Consider the following 12,406-nt stretch of genomic DNA (forward strand, 5'->3'; position numbering starts at 1 on the left):
TCACATCTGGTTGTATGGAACTGGGTTTGCCTTCTGAATTTGAATTTCTCTTTTTACCTTTTGTTTCTGATCTCTACAAGGTGTTGAGATCATTTGAAATGATAATTCTGTCTCTCAAAGTATTAGACCGTATGCCCAACTTGGTGCCATGAATTAATTTTTTTATTTTTTTATTTTTGCCATGAATTTAATGAACATACATTTTATTATCTGGGCTGTTGGCTAGAGAACTGTGGAAATATAGGAAATTAAAAGTCTCCTGAGAGATATTAGAAAAATGTTTTCTTGATTCAAGAGGATTTATCAAACTCTTATTTAAAAGTTTGAACTAGGGATAGGTGGGGAAATACCATATAGTTTCATAAAGAATTCCTCTCCAGTGGACTTAATACCTGTTCCTCTACAACAAAGGATCATGTTGTTATGACACAATGTAACATATTTAAAAATTGCTGCTCTGTGACGAATGAGTAGCTGAATGGGATGCCTCAGATAAAAACAAAGGTTTGTAATTTGAAGAAACTTTCTGTTACACTCTGTCTTTAACAAGACGTGTCACTACAGTGGTGTTAAATATCAATCTGGCTTTAAACAAAATAGGCCACCAAGGCATGATCACCCACTGAGAAATAGAGTTGCAATAATTATGAATAACTTTCGTCAATTGTTTTCAGTTACTTAAAGTGAGCTTTGTGCCCTTGTGATGCTCATAATTTTTCTTTTGCTTTTTCCCCCTATAGTGTAAGCTAATATATTGCAATGAGTATTTGAATTCCCCTTGCTGCATAATGTTCATCAGGTGTAACATTTCATTTTAATGTTCCTCTACGATTCAAATTATATAAACCTAGAATTCAAACTGTCATTTTTTTTAATTTTTAAAATACCTTTTCCTTATATTTCACATCATTGTTCTGGTACCACCTTTAGCGTTGTTAATATTTTGTTACCATCTTATTTACCTCCTCTGAGTATTTCAGAACAAGACCATCTCAAGGTGAAAGGTGGGTAACTAGAAGAACTGAAAATAATTATTTTTATCAGCAACCATAGAAACATCTACCTAAGTGGTAGAGGTCAGGTAGACAGGCAGTTTGGCTGATGCCAAGGTGAGAGAATGGGTGGGGGTCAATAATAAACCATATTTATTTATCTTCCCATTTGTTACTTCATGATAGTTTGACATCTAGGATTTGCAAACTGTGAATAACATACCAAATTTCCTTTAGGTTGCTTTGAATTATGCGTACTTATGACGGTGTTCTTATTCTTTGAAGCCTGCGAAAAAATTTAGGGTGTATTTTTAGTTTCTCCATAGGTCCCTGTAGGGAAATGAAGCTACTTAGCTCAGGCTAATGAGGTGAAAGTCCGAGGTCCAACATCCCAGCATGAGTCATAGAGTTTTCCTTTGTTCTTTAGATACCAAGTACATCTGCCATCCAGCCAAATACATCACAAAGGTCCACCTCTAGCAGAATCGGGTGCTGTGCATGTCCGTTTCAACTGGAAAATAGCAGAATGTGCATGTTTTACAGCTACTAGATCATTAAAATGGTTGTTATACAAAATATCTGAAACATATGATAACACATAAAGACAAATACTTTGGGAAGTGGGCTTTCTGTTTCCTTTGTTCATTATCTTAACAAAGTAAGCATGATAAATTAGTAGATGCCAAATAATTGTTGAATCAAATCACACTGTTGACTAAAAGTGGCTGAATTAGAAATTTTCCAGATAATGTGTTGACATGTGCATATCTGATATTCACTTACATTTTGGTCATTATTATTATTATGGACATTAATATTATTTTCCTCCTGAAATAAATTATTTTTCTTATTCTTGTCCCCATCTCTGCCCTCACTTTGTCTTTCAGTCCTCATTTCATTATTCTCCATTCCATTTGCAATGCAACCAATACCCACACGATTCCTTTTTTTCTCTTGGAGTTTTTCTCTTTGCTTTCCCATTAAATTTAAACTTTTGATCTCATATTCTATACTTGTTTCATGCCCTTCATTTTACCTCTCCTAAGGCTTGGAATGAGCCTGAGAATATATATAATTGATATAATGTTTCCATTGTGTGTTTTCTGTAAATGAGACTCTTGCAATGTGCTATAAGGAAGAAGAAGATAGAATCTCTTGGATATAATTGATATATATAACATTATATATATATTTTTTCCTATATCATCACTGCAAATCTTTTTTAAACTCTTAACACTTACAAGGCACTGATCTAGGCTCTGTGACTCTGTGGTGACTTGAAAACTGTGCTGAAAAGGAGCTTCTAATTTTGCCATTAAGTATTTATGAATACCTCATCAGTGACTTAACTCTGTCTGTCTCTGTTTCCTCATCTGTACGTTTTGGGGAATGGGCTAAATAAGAGATTGTTCAAACCTTTTTAAAATAACAATAATATCTTTAGAATTAAAGTATTATTTGGTACTGCGATATATAAAACAGTTAAAAGCAAAGCATCTCCTGCTGAAGAGGGAAGGGAGCTGATTCAGCACCCGCTGGGTCTCACCTTCCCGTCACCTCTCTCTGGGCTCTGCGGGCACTGCCTTGGAAGGCAGCTTGAAGCCCAATGGACTAGGTGATTTCCAAGTCTTTTCCAAACATCAAATGTAATCCACCCTTTCGGCCCCTACAGACAGGAGGTGCTGAATATGTGTTGAATTGAATTAAACAGAATTGAATTGAATACCATCCGGTATCTCCAACATTCCTCCTGACTAGCTCCTACAAGAACAGATGAAATATTCTTTACCTCCTGTGTTGACTTGGCCTCTAGCAGTTTGTACAGCTGAAAACCCAGTTGCTTGGTTGGGCTCATTTGTAAGGTGTTCGAGGGCTGCCTGTTTGAGTATCAGATGCTAGTAGCTTGGTCAATAGCTTACTTAGACAATGGATTACTGAATGAGTATTTTAAATTCATTTTATTTATTTACTAACGGCTCCTCAAAAATTAAATTGATTGTGATATTTTAAGAATTACATAAGATTTCCAGAAGTAAAGTTGATGCCTTAATTTTTTTTTTTTCTGGGCCAAGTAAGACTTTAGTAGGACAGATTTTTAGGGCTTAAGAACAACTAGAGGGAGGGTGTAGCTCAAGTGTTAGAGTGCCTGCTTAGCATATACAAGGTCCTGGATTCAATCCCTAGTACCTCCTCCAGAAGTAAATATATAAGTAAGCCAACTGTTCTCTCCTGCAAATAATAATAATACATAAAATTTAAAAAAGAATAACTAAAGACCATATATTTGATATATGAATAAAAAATTATAAGTAGAACATTGCTTATTGGGGAAAAAGTATTTATTTGCAGGGAGTTTTTACTTTTTATTTTTTTTACTTTGAGTTTATAGCTGCTGGGATGCTATATTTAAAAAGATACTTATAAAGGTTTAAGAGGGTTACTATAATTTTTTGAAATTTAAAATGCAAATGCGCCTTTTTTCTTCTCCTCCCCCAACAGGAAGAAATGGATAATCAAAGAAATACAACAAACCTTTGTTTAGCCTTGGTAACTGGGAGCTGGAAAAGCATGGACAATTAAATTTTACAGTTAATTAGCAAGACTCATTTTAAGGTAAGTGATTTTAACCTCATTCCCCATTGAAATCTGGAGCTACCAACCAACTGCGATGTGACTGGGTCTAACTTCATTTCCATTATTTTCTGCACCCCCTCTGAAGCAGTACCCACATGACAAGAGCAGTTATAGAAAAAAAGTCTGTGAAAGGGAAGTGGATAAGAGGAAGTGTGGCCAATGAAGAAATGATTCTGTGGGCTGAGAAGGGAGACGGCTGGGATTCCTTTGCTCTTCTCCTCTAGCTAATTTGACTGGATTGTCCCGAACTGAAGTCCTGTTGATGTATTTCCCATGATGTATCCAATGGATGTAACCATTTCGAGGCCTCTTCTTTCAGAAGAAAATGCTGTGAATTAATTCTAGAGTTCAAACCCTGAGAAATCCGGACCCTTCCAACTGTGGGGTCTATTTCCACGCATTCGTTTTCCTTGCAGACTGGTTGTGGTGGTGGGTGTCACGTAGGAATTCAGTAGTCCCCACGGCTATTAGAGTGGTCTCCTTTCTACCGTGTTCAGAACTCCCATTAGAAAGAGTTCCAGGGTTGTACATGGTTAATATGTAGCTATTTACTTTTAGTGAAAGAATATATTTTGAGTCAATGCCATAGTATACCACATCCACCTGTTTATTGTGTTTATTTAGTATTCATGGTCTATGGATATGAGAGACAAAATAACAGCTGAGTTTGCTTTTTATAGCCTTGAGTATAAAGTTGGTGATCCTGACTGTAAAGGTCTTGTACTTGAAATTTGTTTTTATCCTGTTTTGGTTTAATATTACCACATAGAAGTGCTAAATATAACCAGAAGCTGTAATGAAGAGGTCTTTACAAACTTGAGCATGAAGAAACTGACCTTTGAGAGAGCCTCCCCCCTGCCCAGAGAAGGGCTGACTTTTAAAAAATTCTATTTGAACTTCTGTAATCGCTCATACAGAGAATTCCACCTTTTGGAGACCAGTGGGACACTTATACAAGATGCTTCTCTGAACTCAGGGGCATTCTGGGCGTCATGAACTCAGGAAAAAAAGCAGTCCCAAATCAGGGAATGGGTTACCCATTTTGCAAAGTAAGAAGAGGTTAATGTGGATGCACATTAGCTTTGCTGCATCTCTTCCTCTTTCTATATGTCCTAGTTTCCAGTACTGGAATCACTGCTCTTTGCTCCTTACCTCTGAATCGATTAAAGAGGTGATACTCAATGGTAAGAAAGAATCTAATAATTTATCATTTCTCTAATAAAATGAGAAAGCACAAGTTTAAGTCTTGCTAAAACTTTGTGGGTAAATATCTACAAAACAGGACATATAGCAAAATTTTGTTACAACTTAAGTGGCTGAGTATTCACACATTTGACCCCCTTGGTGTGATGTGTGAGTCAGATGACCATTCTGGAGTACAGGTAGGTAATGGACAGGTGGTCCTAGAAACACACTAGCTCTAGGAAATAATCAAGTATGTGATTTAGCATTAGTTATTCAGTCAAGTCCTGTTTTCCATGTTACAATAAGGATTGTGTTCTTAACAATTTTTTTTCACTGTTAAATTCTCAGTAGCCAAAAAGTACCGTAAATATTGGCTGATTCGTATCTATTTAATCCGTAGCCCTGTTCCAAGTACAAGTGAGAAATTTAAATATACTCATTGCTGGCAGTTGGAAAGGGGACAGACTTTAACCATGAGACTCTTCTCACAACTTTTTTTCTAGGTAGCGCGGTGGGGAGGTGGGGCCCTGTTAGACTTTCACGAACTCCATCACTGAGGGGGCATCACCAGCGTTTCATGGAAGTGCAATCTCTGTTTTGAATTATACGGATACTTGTTCTTAGAATACTTGTTAAGTTTCAGCTTTACTGAAGGCAGACAAATACACACACACACACACACACACACACACACAAAATGGTTTCTTCTCGATCAGAGCTTGCCTTTAACCTTGATACATTAGTGCTTTGGCCTCAGTGTTGATTGCTTATTTATAACAATGAACTATTACCAATTACTAAAGCTTGTAGTACACTTTTGTTGAAACAACATGATGAAATACAAAATTTAAGCCTCTTAAACAAGTCTTCAAATTCCCTCATTCTAATCCACATCTCAAAATACAGACAATCAGCACGTTTTAATCTTGTAATATTTGGGATCATATATTTGTTTAATAAATTGAACAGAAATCATTGATATGGCTACTAATTAATTACCTTAGTGAACATAGTGTCCTGGGCCTTACTTGTCTTTTAGAAAGCTTTATAGCTCTATCTTAAGAGAGCATTGCTGCACTACGTCTTCATTCATTCAGTAAACATCTGATAAATTTTTCTAGGAAGCCGGCACTCTGCTAGGAGTTAGGGCTATAATATCTTAATAAGACATATTCCCTGCCCTGAAGAGATCTCAGTCTGGGAGTGGGGAAAGGAAATTAGAGGAACATGGAAAACTATGACAAAATTATACCTAACGTGCTGTGGAAGCATAGAAGAAGAATAAAATAAGACACTGGAGGGATATCCAGGCGTACTTCTCAAGTGCGAGTATGTATTAGTTAGATAAAGAACAGGACAAAGGGACACATGGAGATTTGAAAGAAAGTGACATCTTTGAACAAAGCTTTGCAGATGATAAGCTTAGATCAGTGGGAGATAGTCCATTTTGGATCTAAAGTGATAAGCTAAGGCATTGTATTCTGAAGATATGGGAAGTTCCTAATGGGTTTTAAGAAAGAAATGTCATGATCTGATTTGTAGTTTTGAAAAATCGCTTTGAAACATTGTGAAAGAAGGATTGAGAAGGGGGCTGAAGATGGCAGCTGCGCTAAAAAAAAAGAGTCGACCCTCTAGGGGATGAACAGTGCTGAAGCCTGAATGAGACAATGAACACTGAATTACTGGAAAAAGTGCACACCGAGACACAAAATTTTCATTTCTTGGACTTAAAAGATGTTTTAAATTGGAGATGTGATGAGTTAACAGGAGGAACTTATGATAAAGCCAAGGTTTCCAGAATACAGGAGGGGAGATGAAAACTATGAATCTGGTATATTAAGTGTGAGGTGCTGGTGGAGGCATCACGATGGAGATATCTACCAGATGGTTAGATGTTTCTGTCAGGCCTCTGAGAGCGCTAAGTTGGAGACACAGATTAGGGGTCTTGGATGGTTCTTAAACTAAGAGTATGTAAGTGAGGGAGTACACTGAGTGAAACAAAGAAAGAACTAAGAATTAATTCATGAGGAGAAACCACATTTCAGAGGAAAATGGAGGAGTTAGAATCTAGAGAAGAGATCAGGGAGGAGTGGCTACTGAGTTAAGAGGGAAACCAGGAGAGGACGTCATCATGGAAGCCCAAGAGGCAAAGATTTTCATGAAGGAGGGTGTGGCCAACCATGCAGAATGGCTCCAAAGAAGTCAGGGATTAAACAAATAAAAGATGTCCAGGGGACTTGGTAAATTTGGGTAAGCACTGGTGACCTTAGAACAACCATTTCAGTGAGATGGTAAATCAGGATTATAACTAGGCATGCGCTAAATGAGAGGGGAATAAGTACGCATCGTTATTGTAACTTACTGATAGTATGCTGTGAGCGTCACTGACACTTTGTGAAGTTCACCCTTTGGGAGTTCAGAGAAGGGACTGGTGAGCAGAATTAGCAACTAGATGCTACTGGAAGAACAAGGAAGGCTTCAGAGAGATGATAATATTTATTTGAGCTTTGAAATATAGGAGAATAATTTTTATGGAAAGGAAAGTAGAGGCAGGTATTAGAAGTGGAAAAATGACACTAACATGCGTATGATGCTGAAAACATAATCTCAGACTTTGGCATGTATCCAAATCAACCTATGTTTCTGATTTACCAGGTCCTGGGAAGATCCCCAGAAATTTCATTTCCAACAAGTTCCCCTTCACATAGAATTTCACGAGGGTTCGGATACATTTTAAGTGCTCCTGGGGCATCCAAGTTAAAATGTCTCCAGGCTAGTAGAACTGAGGGGGAAAATTAAGCCTCGTTCAAAGTTGAAGCTATAGGAATGGAGATGCTCACCAAGAGTTTGAAGAGCATGAAGTATGTGGAGTTGGAAAGCAGAGCTTAAGAGTTTAGCCACAGAGCAGTTTTGGGTGTTGACAAATTCCAGAATAAGACCACGAGAAGGTGTGGCTGAAATAGTCAGACAAAAAGCACTTAAATTGAGGAGGTCCAGGAATTCAATCTAAGTTTTTGAGTAATCCACATAGAATCTAAACTGGCCCAAGAAGAGAGCTGAAGAGAAAGATCGAGTGAGTTGTTCAGCCTTTCACTGAATTCTGGAAAGTGACTAGAGAAACAGCATATGATAATGACATGGAAACACAGGGTGTCCTATATTCACAGGAGTGTGAACGTCACATGAGCTGTATTATTATGAAGGAGGCAGGGCTGGGGGCAACAAGAAGGATTCTGGCTGTTCTTTCCCAGGCTGCCCCTCGTTCCTCAGCTGCTGTGGAACGTGCGGAGCAGGAGGAGAGGCAGCCCTGACTGAGAGGGTCACGTGGGGAGCGAGAGTGAGAGTCCATGTGGATGACCCAACAGCCTAGAACTGCTGGAAGTAGGGCATTTTGTGCTAAGTCTGTGGCTGGAGGTGGAGGGGAGATTCACTGGGATGGGAGTTTCAGTGAAAAAGTAGGCAAAAAGGGCAGGAGTGAGAGGTGAATGAGGGAGGCTAAAAAAAACATTCAAATGGAAGATTGGCGAGCAGAGAAGGGTGGAGCGGCGGGCATTCTGAGGCGTGGCTGAACGCAGCCATTCCTGGTAACTCAGACATGGGAATTCATTGCAACTCATCTGTCCAGATCAGTTTCCTGCTGGATCCACTGCAAAATTTATTTTGTGTCTTTTCAAATGGTGTAAGACTGTACCATTTTTTAAAAAAGTGCACATGTTCAAATTTTCTGTAAGATTTTGAATTTTGAGTGTGTCCTTGCAAAGTCTATGAGAATTTAGTGAATTCAGAGTGCTTGTTTATAATTCAAGAAATTTAGATGTGATACATGAAATTCTGCTGTAACTTGGATGCTTAAATACTTATTTTTCCACTATTACTTAAAAATAAGCAATTAGAAAGGTCCAGTTGTTTGATTGGCCACTCTGAAAAGTTTATATGAAAATGCATCTCCTTTTAAGAAGATTTTGTATATAATTCATTAAGATGGTGATCCATGACTTCAATTTTGTTTTCCCCTTAGTTTATCATAGGTATTTCTTTGTCATCCTTGCCCTGTTTTCTGTCCCATCTTCCACATCTCTTCAGTGCGGTAGTTATAAACATGAGTTGGGTTTACAAAACTTCACTGGTTTTAAAGGTCAACATGTAAATGAACTAATTAGGTCAATGCAAATCACTATAGCTCTGGCCGTTACAAGCCTCACACCTTTTAAAGTCTTTCTGAATTAAATAATGAGCCATATTGTTAACAGAGCTAGCATAACATAAAAAAAAAAGATATTAAATACTTAAGATTCCTAGATAAACAGAAAACTCATTTGCAGATATTTTACAATGATAAAGTAATGCATAAAATTAGAAGTCTAAGATTTACACAGTACAATATTTACAAAATGGAAATGTAACCTTAGTGCCGAGAAGAACAGGAAATTATAAAATGGAATTGAAAGGAATCAAGGAAATGGAACCAACTCTCCATTTGCCTAAAAAGAATTTCTTTCTCAGCTTTCTAAAAACCAGTTTATTAAAACAACAAGTGAACAGACAATAAATTAAACCCCAAACAAAATGAAAATTTCTATCATCTTAAGTATCTTGATTATTTAGAAATGTTGGAGTTTAATTGCATTAATTGCTTTTGCTATTAGTATTTTTATGTCATAAAGTAGAATGTATATAGACAGATAATAGCTGAGCTGTGTATTGACTTCAAGACAGACAATATAAAAAAACAACTCTTTGACTCCTTTGGCTGCAGTGTGGGTAAGTGTTATATTCTGAGTCAGGAATCACTAAGTTACTTAAGTTCTTAGAGTATTTCCAAGGGTGGATATTAAATTTAACTACTCCCAACTCATAGGTAGATTATGTATCAATTTCAATACTTATTTAAATGTTTATAAAAATAGTATTTTTCTGTTGAGAAGGTGATTGGAGTAAATAAAGTACTAATGCTAATTTCTGTTTCTGCTCTTGTGTATATAACCTATTGAACAAATCTGCTCTTAGTCTTGTGTCAGGACTAGAATTAGGAAACCCCTTTTCTTCTCTTTTACTGCTTTGAGCATTTCAAAGGCACCAGATGCCTCAATTCTGAAAATAATAAATACTTCAAATTTTTTTTATTTTGGTATACAAATGAATCGATCCCTAAAAACAGAATAAAATTGACATAATTTTTTTCATCGTTATCTACCAACATATGAGTTGTCTGCATAATTTTTATTTCTTTTATAACCTAGATCATTTTTATTTTTAAAATAGAGTGGGATTTTTAAAAAAGAATAACAAATGAGAGAGTAACTTATAACGTATTAATTCATGCAACAGCAGCTGCCTCTTTTGCTATTAGAGTGTGCTCATGTTCTCAGTTTGGGGGAGAGAGCTCCTGTGAGCACACTTGTCTTGTAAAAGAGACAGCTGCCGCTGCATGTATTAATACATATCAAATGGCTCCAGCGTAAACAAAATGCTATAAATTGCTCGAGGCCTTCTGCTGACGTCATGAAGCCTGAGTCTGCAGGCTAGCTGGTGAGGGTCTTCTCCCTCCATGTGACGTCATGGCCAGGACTGAGATGGTGAATGCATTCCAGTACCTTGTTTTTTTGTTCATTGGCCTAAGCAAGTCATCCACAACACTCTCCACCTTGTTCTTAATTGATTCACAGAAGAGATATAGCCTCCTTATTTTAAGAAATTCAGTTTGTCTATTTTAATCTTTTCTTTTTTTCTTTCACTGACACCTTCCCTAATCCTTGTTGGGTGCTGGTACCAACAGAATTTCCAGTGCCCAATTAGAGCTGGCTTATCCTCTCAGAAACTGTGATGCTAAAAAGAGAAGGGGGAGAAAAAAAAAAAGAGAGGCAATCGGTGAAGTGACTGAAGCACCTTGGGAAGCCTTGAAGTTAACTTAGCAAGACCCTTCTGCGGAAGGCTCAGGACCTCCGGCTTGTCGATGCAGGCAGACGTGTCCCATCGCTAAGATGTCATCATCTTGCTTGTATGTTTGTGAAGGTATTCTCGAAAGCGTGGTGGATTTTAACTCTCTTAATAGCTTACATTTTTATTGTTTACTGTATGAAATATCCTATTTTGACAACTATGCAGAATTATACAAGCATATCATAATATTTATATTCACAGATAATTTAAAAACCTTATTTAAACCTTGTAAAAGAACATTGCCCATTTATACCTTTATATTAAGAACAAACGCACTAAATCTTAGAAGAACAAAGAAACATTCCCCGCTTTTCATTTTTACTCTATATTTAGATAAAGGAAAAACTCTTTTTGCAGTTCTTTTCCTATTGGAATTATAATAAGTTTACTTAATGACATAAGCAAACGTATGGTTCTGTAAAAGTAAACATATGTATTTGTTAAGGTGTTTGTAGCACTAGAGAAAGAAAGCTGTTAGTATCTGACCTCTTTCAGTTAATCAGGATTGGGAGTTCTAATTGGCTTAGGGGAAATTTTGTATCCTGGTAACCTCAGGACATCCTAGGTACACGAAAGCTTATGGTTCAAGGAGAAACCATTGTTAAAGATAAAAAAGAATATCTGATTCGAAATAATTTCTAGAGCTCTCTACAATCCAAAGATTTTTTTCTTTCTCTCTCTTTTTTTTTTAAAGCAATGAATAAATTAGGAACCATATCTTTGTTCTATGGGCCTAATTCCAAAGACATCCTAATAGACTGTCAAAGGTCATGTGTAAGGCATTGTAATGCAGATCTGCAAATCCATATCTTGCACAGGCGTGGGACTCCACTGCTGCAGATGAGAGCAGATCCATCCCTTTAACAGCCAGGGAAAGCAATGGATCCCCCACCCTAATTCCCTCTTGGAAATATTATACAGAAGCTTCCCTGAAGCTGCGAACTTGCTTGAACTCTCCTAAATTACAAATGTCTTTAAAATTTTAGTACATTATCATTCAAGTGTTGTGCAAGACCATCTCAAATGCTATATTAATTACATATAGAGACACGTTTCCGTATTCGTATTGAGTTAAGGCCAACTATTTCTCATGTGAGGAAAACTGAGGTCCAGCGAGGTGAAGCAATTTAATCAAAGGTCAAACTTTTCTCATTGAATAGTCTCTTTAGTTGTAGTTTTTCTTATATTCCCAATATTTTTTTTGGAAATTGAAAAAGAAAAGGCATAATAGGCTGTACCCAGTGTTAAAAAAGAGAAGCCATCATTCTGTGTGCTGGTTGTTTTTAATTTTGTTTTCTCATCATCACTATGCAAGAGAATCCTTGAAAAGGGATGTCCCATCTGCACTGAGAGATCCTGCATAAATAAATAAACATTCTCCTAACCCTAAAGGAGAATGCATACTATTACAAAGATATATTTAATAGATACCAATTCCTTGACAACATATTTGGCTAGTGAGTAATTCACTAGCAATATCAGTAATGAAGAGTGATCCTGCCTAATGTAAAATAAGAATGCTACGCAGAACTCTGTTCAAAAAGTTTTCAGAGTGATTTGTATTAGAAAATAGAAAAAAAAATAGCAATTATTTTCAAAATGAATCCCCATAAGTGGCCTCCTTTTCTTTTTTAACTGATTATTGAATTAATTTA

At 36.8% G+C, this 12,406-nt stretch overlaps 1 long non-coding RNA gene across 3 annotated transcripts in view; it reads left to right on the plus strand.

Annotated features, from left to right (window-relative positions):
* The window catches only part of LOC140690260 (uncharacterized), a 263,766-nt gene that overhangs the window by 86,917 nt on the left and 164,443 nt on the right, over positions 1-12,406 (plus strand). For 2 of the 3 annotated variants that reach the window (XR_012065471.1, XR_012065473.1), the window contains exon 4: positions 3,492-3,605. This is a non-coding gene — a long non-coding RNA (uncharacterized lncRNA). Of the gene's footprint in view, positions 1-3,491; positions 3,606-10,587; positions 10,824-12,406 lie in introns of all 3 variants that reach the window. The other variant, XR_012065472.1, reaches the window with a different exon arrangement.

This window comes from Vicugna pacos, chromosome 29, assembly GCF_048564905.1.
Source record: "Vicugna pacos chromosome 29, VicPac4, whole genome shotgun sequence".
NCBI lineage: Eukaryota > Metazoa > Chordata > Mammalia > Artiodactyla > Camelidae > Vicugna > Vicugna pacos.